General features: G+C 33.4%; 1 long non-coding RNA gene across 2 annotated transcripts; it reads right to left on the reverse strand.

Moving 5' to 3' along the window:
* Positions 1-5,624: 5,624 nt before the first annotated feature.
* On the reverse strand, positions 5,625-8,175 carry LOC139906328 (uncharacterized). 2 transcript variants are annotated; one of them, XR_011781798.1, is made up of 4 exons: positions 7,847-8,175; positions 7,711-7,792; positions 6,356-6,538; positions 5,625-6,290 (listed from the first exon to the last, which is right to left on the reverse strand). It is a non-coding gene; the product is annotated as an uncharacterized lncRNA (long non-coding RNA). The 2 variants fall into 2 exon arrangements; XR_011781797.1 differs by having other exon boundaries at positions 5,625-6,538; positions 7,847-8,172.
* Positions 8,176-8,558: the final 383 nt, after the last annotated feature.

Genomic DNA, 8,558 nt, shown 5'->3' on the forward strand with positions numbered 1-8,558 from the left:
TTCTATTTTCTTCTGCCTGTATACTTGCTTTATTTTCCCTCTTTTTCACCCATACAAAATGGCGACTCTCTGCTATTAACTAGTAAGTATTAAGCAGAGGCGGAAAAAGTCTGTATACTGCAAGTCCAATTTGTTTTTCAAACCTTCACTCACAGGTCCAAGTTTTTGAATATTTTTATCGAGTCGTGCTCCATTCCTCAAATAAATTTGAGCTCATTTCAAGTCCATAATTGTAATATGTATATATAATCCATAGTGTTTAGGACAGGGGCATGTTTTGTTTTAAGGCAGCATAATGACCATTTGTAAATTTTCTATATTGGACTCCCTGAAAGGATAATCAAAAATCCAAATGCTGACTTCTTACCATGCTCAGAACATTTTGATAATTAATTCAGAATGTTGAATGTTGCCTAGAGACAGTATCCTTTTTTGGCTTCTATCAACAGCCCCCCAAAATTATGTTGCAGAGTGTAATCTGGCTCTGCTCATAGTATGCATTACAATGAGCTATCCAATAAAAGGTCCTTAATCATGGGCCTACGCAGGTTTATTTTTCTAGGGCGGGGTAGGGTGGAGGGGTATCTCTTTCCCGATATAATTTTTTCCGTCAAAGCAATAACTTTAATTGAAGTAAATATGTATGAACGTTTGTCATTTCGTTAAATTTATAACATCACGCAACCTTGCATATGAAAAAAATAGAAAAAGAGAAAAATGGCTCAACATGAGTTTGTAGTTCTTTTTATTATTCAATAATGGCTGAAAATATAGTGTCTTTTATTGTAAGCTGTCTGTGTTCCCGCTTCTTTCCCCCAAATTAGAGTTTTGAATGTGATTTTGGGCTTTTCCCTTCCCTATCCGAAGGAAAGGTTGCATGATACAATATTGTAGGTAACGACGTGAGAAGTGTTCGCAGCTTAAAAACAGCTCATTCCTATTCAACCAATCAACTTTTAGAACATTAATTATGGTAGAAGAAGCAGACACATCCACAGCTGACAATAAACAGTTTATATTTTTGTGTTTGTGAAGTAACGACACTCTGTGATACATTCTCTACATAGAACCTGTTTCAATTCTCTTGCGTAACTTTTTATAGTTCACATCTGTTTGTGTTATTTGGTAGTTGTTTATTGAATGAGCCATTCATGTTACTATTATTATGATTAATAGAATAATAGTCAATTTGCTTGCTCAAAATGTTCTTCCCCTTGTAGAGGAGATCCGTCACATAGGGGCGCCTGAGGAATTTAAAATATTAGCACTTAAAATTAATTGATACTATAAAAACAGTATTACATAATGAGTCAATGCTATACTTTTAAAGATAATTGTTCATTATAATTAAAAAACAACGAATTCTAATGGGGCCTTTTTTAACAATAAAAAACGATAACAGGGATCTTATAAATTAGAGTCCAATCAAAATTGACTCATTCCACCTCTGAAATAAGAGTTATGAGAAGTTTGTAAAAAAGATTAATTTTACCGAGTGGTCCACTATACAGGTGTGCGCGTCTAAAACTGAACACTCCTTTAAATTGTACGGCTTGAGGGATTGACGAGGGGTTCTCTTGTAGACTTTAAGGCCAAGATATTTCTTAACTAGCCGGTCCATGACGTTGAACTCCCTGGAGAGGCCGTACACGGTGACCTTGCCTCTCTTGTCCTAGACAGACTCATTCACGGCAGCAACCATTTCGTCCGACCTTCGAGGTCTTGACTTAGATCTTGTGGTAGCCTCAGGAGTCCCTTTGACTACCAAGCTGTAAACAGTAGTGCGTCTGCAGTTCAGAACCTTGGTAATTTCAGTAGGAGTTTTCCCCGCGCGGAAAGTTCCAAAATTGCGACTCGACGTCTCTCCATATTATCGGATGTTGTTTACCTGTTGCTATTTAGACTTTGCTGGAGTTTTGTTTATAACTAGTCAAGACCCCACCCTTGAAGTATAAGCCGGTTTCAACTCTATAAAATCACAAATTTGTGCATGTCGTAAAATTTAAAGGAGTTTTCAGTTTTAAACGCGCACACCTGTAATCTGAACATTTTGAATTTTAAACTTCAACAGGATATAATTTATTAATTAAGAAGGGAATTTGAAAAAAAAAATACTATAAATAGATATGTATCTGAGCTCTCTTTATCATTAATATAACTGCTCTAAGCGGCAATGATGTCTTTCAGGGGCGGGTGAAGGCCTGACACCTAATACCTATGTAATCCTCTGTCATAGCGTACCAATCTTGACTGCCAGTGCCTTTGAGGGCATCGGTGTTTGGATGAAGGACACTGTAGGCATTCCTCTCGATAAGCACACAAAAGGTGTAGTTTACTTTGGGGTTGCAATATTTTCAAAAATGAACCAGAGATCGAGGGTCACTTTTTCGATGACATTAAATCCATAACTTTTTGTGCTTTGTAATTAAGAAAAAAACTGTGTCGGTTTGTATGTATTCCTCTTTACAATAACAATGAATGCTATTAACTTTGCAAAGTTTGATTTTGTTATTTTCTAACATGGATAGAAGATGGATAATCACCTCGAGCAATTTTTTTCATATATATGTGTTGGTATATTATTTGAAGTATGTTACGACATTAAAAAAAAAAATTCATAATGATACATTCCATATATTTTAACGGATTATAGAATAACCTAACATTCTCCCGCACTGAAGGGGTCTAAACATTAAAAAATCAAATTGACCATTGTCAATTTGATTTCCGCTTCCACCTTCGGCCGAGCAACGCCAGGTAATCATTTGCTATTAATTTCACATCTGGGAAGAATTGGATAACTGCCACAGATTTTTTTTATTAGTAGAGGTTGTGTGATACAATAAAATTAAGGATTTGCCATACTTAGAATACATCCAGGGTCGTTGTATGGTATTTATGTTATATATATATTTATGTCATGTAATAGTGACGTAAATAATACAAATGACGTCATGACATGTAGAACGCATGAGGATTAATAAATAATCATATTGTTATAATACATGAGCAGACAAGATGCAGGATCTAAGTGAAAAAAGAAAAAAAAATGAAAGCGAGCAAGATGCAAGCGAAAGAGTTAATGGAGCTCATACAGATTCTTCTGAAGAAGCTCCGGATGCACCGGAGAGGAATATAGGGATATGGATGGGACAATCAGGACTCTTAGGGTAAAAGATCTAAATGGAAATTCGACTACATAGAATACGATGGAGGAGACAACAGTGGCTTGTCGGATGGATGACAAAATGTCAAGTGAGGCAACTCTAAAGTAATTTGAGCATTGACTAATATATTTGAATAGGCTCTACATAGCGAATGAGGTTGCGAAAGTTATCGGAACACTGAAGGTGCAACATTTGTTCATGATGTTCAAGCGAGACATGTTGGAAATTGCCCAAAATCAACTGAATATTGAGTTTCGTTCAGAGAAGAACATTTCAGAGATATTGGATCTGGTCTGGACTCATTATATGAGCAGGAGGCAGAAGGAGGGGGAAGCCTTTGATAGTTACACCAACGCTTTTAGATTTTTATTTTGATGAGCAGAGCTCGAGAAGAATGACGAAAGTCGTCTGATAAAGTGGATATTAACTTAATCACAGAAAAAAAACAGGTCGAAATGTCTGGCTTATAATCAAGAGTTCCGAGGAATGGGACATTTGGCTATGTGCTGTAAATCTAATCTAAAAAATAATTGAATGCGATCGAGTTGAAGAGATCAGGAACCAGTAAGGCTCCTCCTCCAGTTCATACAATATTGAGGGCCAGCGATAAGAAGATAACTCAACTTCTAGATTCTGGCGCTGATTGTACAGTTGCCATCTCTATATTTATCTAAGAGTTAGCAATGTAAAAGTCAAGATATAATGGACCAGATGTAGGCAAAATTGGATACGGACATTGAACATCCGGTCAGGAAGCAATGGATGAATTTGAACGCCAAGGAAAACTTGTTGATGGATAAGCACTTTTTTTGTTTATGTTGAAAGAGTTGGGGATCTGCCCCCCCCCCCCTCGTATCCAGGCATAAGAAGAGTAAAATAATGCATGCCAAAATGTACAATTCCATTAGACCCAACGTTAGAAGAAATCGAGATAAATGAAATGATCCCATGAAAATGTATTTAAAAGAAGGCTATGAATAATTTGTTGTATGTACTCCAAAAACAATTCCATTTACATTGAAAGATAGGGTAAAAGAAGATCAGGTGCAAATTGTGAAGAAGAAGATAATAAAAAAGTTTATGAGCCACCGGAATAGTGCCATCCAATGGTGCTTGTTCCTAGAAGTAATGATGGAGTTCGAATTTGAACGGACTTAACATCTCATAGAAAGAGGTAAAAATACCCATTTATCCAAGTAAGACTCAAGGGATGCATGGATGAATGTCAGTCCTGGCGATATAAATATTTTAAAACAAAGGACACCAGGCATGGGGGTTTGACAAGTATTATTGGACGAAGATACTTAAAAATTAATATAATTCATGACGCTATGGGGCCCTTTTATGTAGTTCTTGAAGGATTCACCTTGAACATTTCGCCTTGAACGGTTCCGCCGTGTACGTATTCTTCCTATAATCCGTTGGCATTGTTGCGTTTTTGCCTTGGATAAATATGAAGGGAATTCCAGTTCTTCTTATTTCTATAGGTTTTGTTGTGGAATTTTTACCGTTGTATTCAAGCTTTGAGAAATTTGAAACAAAAAGGTAGACAATCACAATGATTTCAACCTTAATTATGAATATGTTGGTTTCAAAGCATTTGGAAGGAATCAAATAATTACTACTGCTACAATCCGTTGCGAAGAATCATTTGCATTTATATACTGTCAATTTCTTAATGAAAAAACAATGAAAATATTTCGAAATCTCTACATATATATACTAGATTTCAGGGCTATAAATCAAGATGGGGACCTTATTAAGGAAAGTCAATGATTCAGGTCTTCTCCTTTGCTGAGCAAACTAAGGTTATTTTGAATGTTGAATAGCATTATATATGTAGATGAACTAAAGAAAATTGTACCATTGGTTGACTAACCTTTCTAAAACATCCAGAGAAACTTCTTCGCAGGATGTTCGAACTGGAAATGTCTCTGATGGGTAGGAATTGATAAACTTATGTCAGACACAATATCATCTGGCACTTGGATGTCAAAATTTTTAGTTTTTGATTTTTTTTAGATTGATTGCAGAGATATCACTGAAAAAATTATTAATGATTGACGTATTAAGTGAGGTGTTTTTTTTTTTGTTTTTCATAAAATAACTCCAATCTAAAGCTTGGTTGTTTATGCCCTCAAAATAGTCTACATCAAGAATGTCTATTAAGGGACCAAATACAGCATGGAGTCTCTTAAAAGCAGAGGCCATAAGCTGATCTTTGGAACAGAATTGTTTTTCCTCTTCCCATACCTTACTTGGATATAGTCCAGGAGGATATAATCAAAAGAATAAGGAAGCTAAAACACCTTTAGGGACTTTCTGAAAAACAAAAAAAACACGTCAACTTTTTGAAATAAACAAAGCTACAGCGTATTTCCTTTCCATGTGCTTTAATTAATTTGCATGTGTTGACTCTAGTATGATTTTAAGGAGCTACCTATTATCAACTCAAAAAAGGTTTTAGATTTTTATTTTTATATTAATCTATATCAATCAATATTCATTGCTAAAGTAAGTGAGAAACAAGTCTGCATAATTATAAAGTCAGGGTAGACCTCAGATTAGATAAGTTTTGATCAGACCTTGACACAATAGACAAGAGTTCCAACAAATTCGATCCAAAACGATTGATTCACTCACATTTTCTTTTGAATCATAATTAATGATTAATTTATCTCACCTCTTCTTTAAACATGTTTTCTATTTCTAATTTATTTATTGGCCAGCTGTCATGATTTTTGTTATAACTGTTCTAACAGAAGTTCGAGCCAACTGTTAAAGCATCTTCATAAAGAAAGGATTCCATTTTAATTAATCAAAACTACATCATTGGAATTCGTGGTAAATACTTCAAGATCCCATCTTTTAAAATTGGTTTAACATTAATGGAAATCACAATTATATGATATTGGAGGATGAATCATCAATAAATATATATGTTTTTTGCAAAGTGTCTGTACATCCAAAACAATTAATTCGGCCATAATGATTAACAGTATTTTTGTCAATTTAGATCCTCAAGTAGATAAAAAAGCTTGACGAGACAGAAAGAATGTAATTTTTTACCATTTAAGGGCACTGCACAACTAACTGGATTTGAAAGTGTGCTTATAATCATAACTAACTCGGACAGGAGAACAAATTTAAACCTTTTACACGGCTTTACCTCATTAGCATAAAAATACCTTATGTATTTCTTTGTCAGCTGTGATTCCTTCACTTGAAACGTCATCGATATTTCATAATTTATTCTTTTTGATAAATAATGAAGTAATACGTTATACTTAGAGATGTTTTTTTGTAAGAACAGAAGAAAAAGGATGGAGCGAGACATATGGTAAATCTAAATCAAGACTCTTGTCAGCTGCCTGTTTTATAAGGGAGAAAATGAATTACTACTATAAAAAAGAGAGCCTATTATATTTAAAATAGAATTCGTGCAGGGAAAATATTATAACTATATTTAAATTAATATATATTTATTAGGTTTCTTTAAAACAATTTACACCAAAGATGGGCGAGAATGTTTACATCAGAGGGAAAGATACAAAGTGGGGGAGCTTTTTTTTTGCAATTTTTTGAAAAAAAATTCAAAAATTCAATTTAAAAAAATTCAAAAATCTCCAGCTATTTGCAAAATACTTAAAAATTATTTTTTTGGAAAAAAAAATTCAAAAATTAATTTTTTTGGGGGAAAAAGTCAAAATCAATTTTTTTGTGAAAAAATTTTAAATATTTCATATTAGGTGAAAAAATTAAAAATTCCACAGTTGTTCACAAAAATTACATTTTTTGGAAAAAAAAATCAAAAATGAAATTTCAAATATTCAATTTTTTCGGAATTTTTTTTCCAAAAGGAATAGTAATTCACAAAAAAAACAAAAGTCAACAGTTGTTCACAAAACATTGGATTTTTTGTCAAAAAAATGGAAAATATTACATTTTTTTGGAAAAAATTTAAAACCGTGATGGCAATTCACAAAAAATTAATTAATTAGAAAAAAAATTTCAAAAACTTAGTTTCTAATACAAAATTTAAAAAAAAAATATATATACATATATCCCTATTTTCGCGTAAAATTTATCTCGCCTGACTAATGAAATTTCTAGTAAAAATTAAAAATTCCTTAATTAGGGGGAAGGGGTACTGCCCCTCTTGGCCACCATCTGCGCTCACCCCTGAATATCTTTTGGTATAATAAACTTAATTGTAACTACCAGATGATATTGGACCTTTTTTCTTTTGCCTTTTTGAGTAAAGGTTGCGTGATGCACAAATGTAACAATGCTTTAAAAAAAGCCTTAAAATTGTGAAAAAGGTCGAAAAATTGATAGGACTGTAATTTATAAGAAAGGCATAAGAGGTCATGATTTTGTTGGGGCTAACTAATTTTGTTATAATTAATATATTGCCCAAACGAATAGGCACGTCTAAATTGGGAGGGAGGGTAATTACCCACTTGTCTCTCCGTCTTCTACGCCTATGTTTTTGACGACCATGCATGTATTTATTTATGTATCTAATAGTCATACAACCTACGGTAAATTATCCTATAAGTTTCAATTTAACGTATTTTCTTATTTCCATCAAAAATAATCCAGGTAGAAAGAATGCGACACTCCTTATTGAATAAATACAAGTTTCATGAATACTTTTAGATATATACAATACATACATATATGGACAGATAGAGGTGCATTATACAGCGGATATATACCAAAGATTTTCTTTCCATCACAGATGAATCTCTAATAAGGTGATCGCTCCGCCCCAATTTTTTTCAAAAAGTCACGGGATGTGATCGGTCTTTGTTCATGTCTTGAGGCTTCACCGTTAGAATAACTGTTTAAAATTTGGTGAGGATTGGACAATATCTTACATAGGACCATTTGGATTAAATGTATTTGATTATTTTCATTTTATTCCATAACATATATTGATTAACAAATTTAAATAATTTATATTTTCTTTAAATATAGGTTTTAACCAATAGAGTTAGATACCATCTTTTAACATTCAATTGATTTTTTCGCTGAGTTGGTATACAACCAGAACAATGATCGTCTACTTGTAGTATGTTACATTAGTTTTTCTCGTTTTTGACGTGCCTACTTAGTCATTGCAAGGCTTCACTCCCATCTCTGCAGCATCATTTACAACAGATAGGTTTTCATGATGGACTTTATATTAATACTATTTGATTTCCAATTTGATGGGGTATCTCCCCTCTACCCTCTCTAAATCATATAACAGGCAGCTGATATAAACAAGGCTCTTAATTCAGTAATGTCATACGCCTTTCTTCCGCCTTCTCCACGTGCTCTCCAAAAATCTCTTCCCTTTTATAACATATTTTAGAAAGAACTAATTGAAAGTAATGTAAGATA

Source organism: Lepeophtheirus salmonis, chromosome 9 (assembly GCF_016086655.4).
Source record: "Lepeophtheirus salmonis chromosome 9, UVic_Lsal_1.4, whole genome shotgun sequence".
Classification (NCBI taxonomy): Eukaryota; Metazoa; Arthropoda; class Copepoda; order Siphonostomatoida; family Caligidae; genus Lepeophtheirus; species Lepeophtheirus salmonis.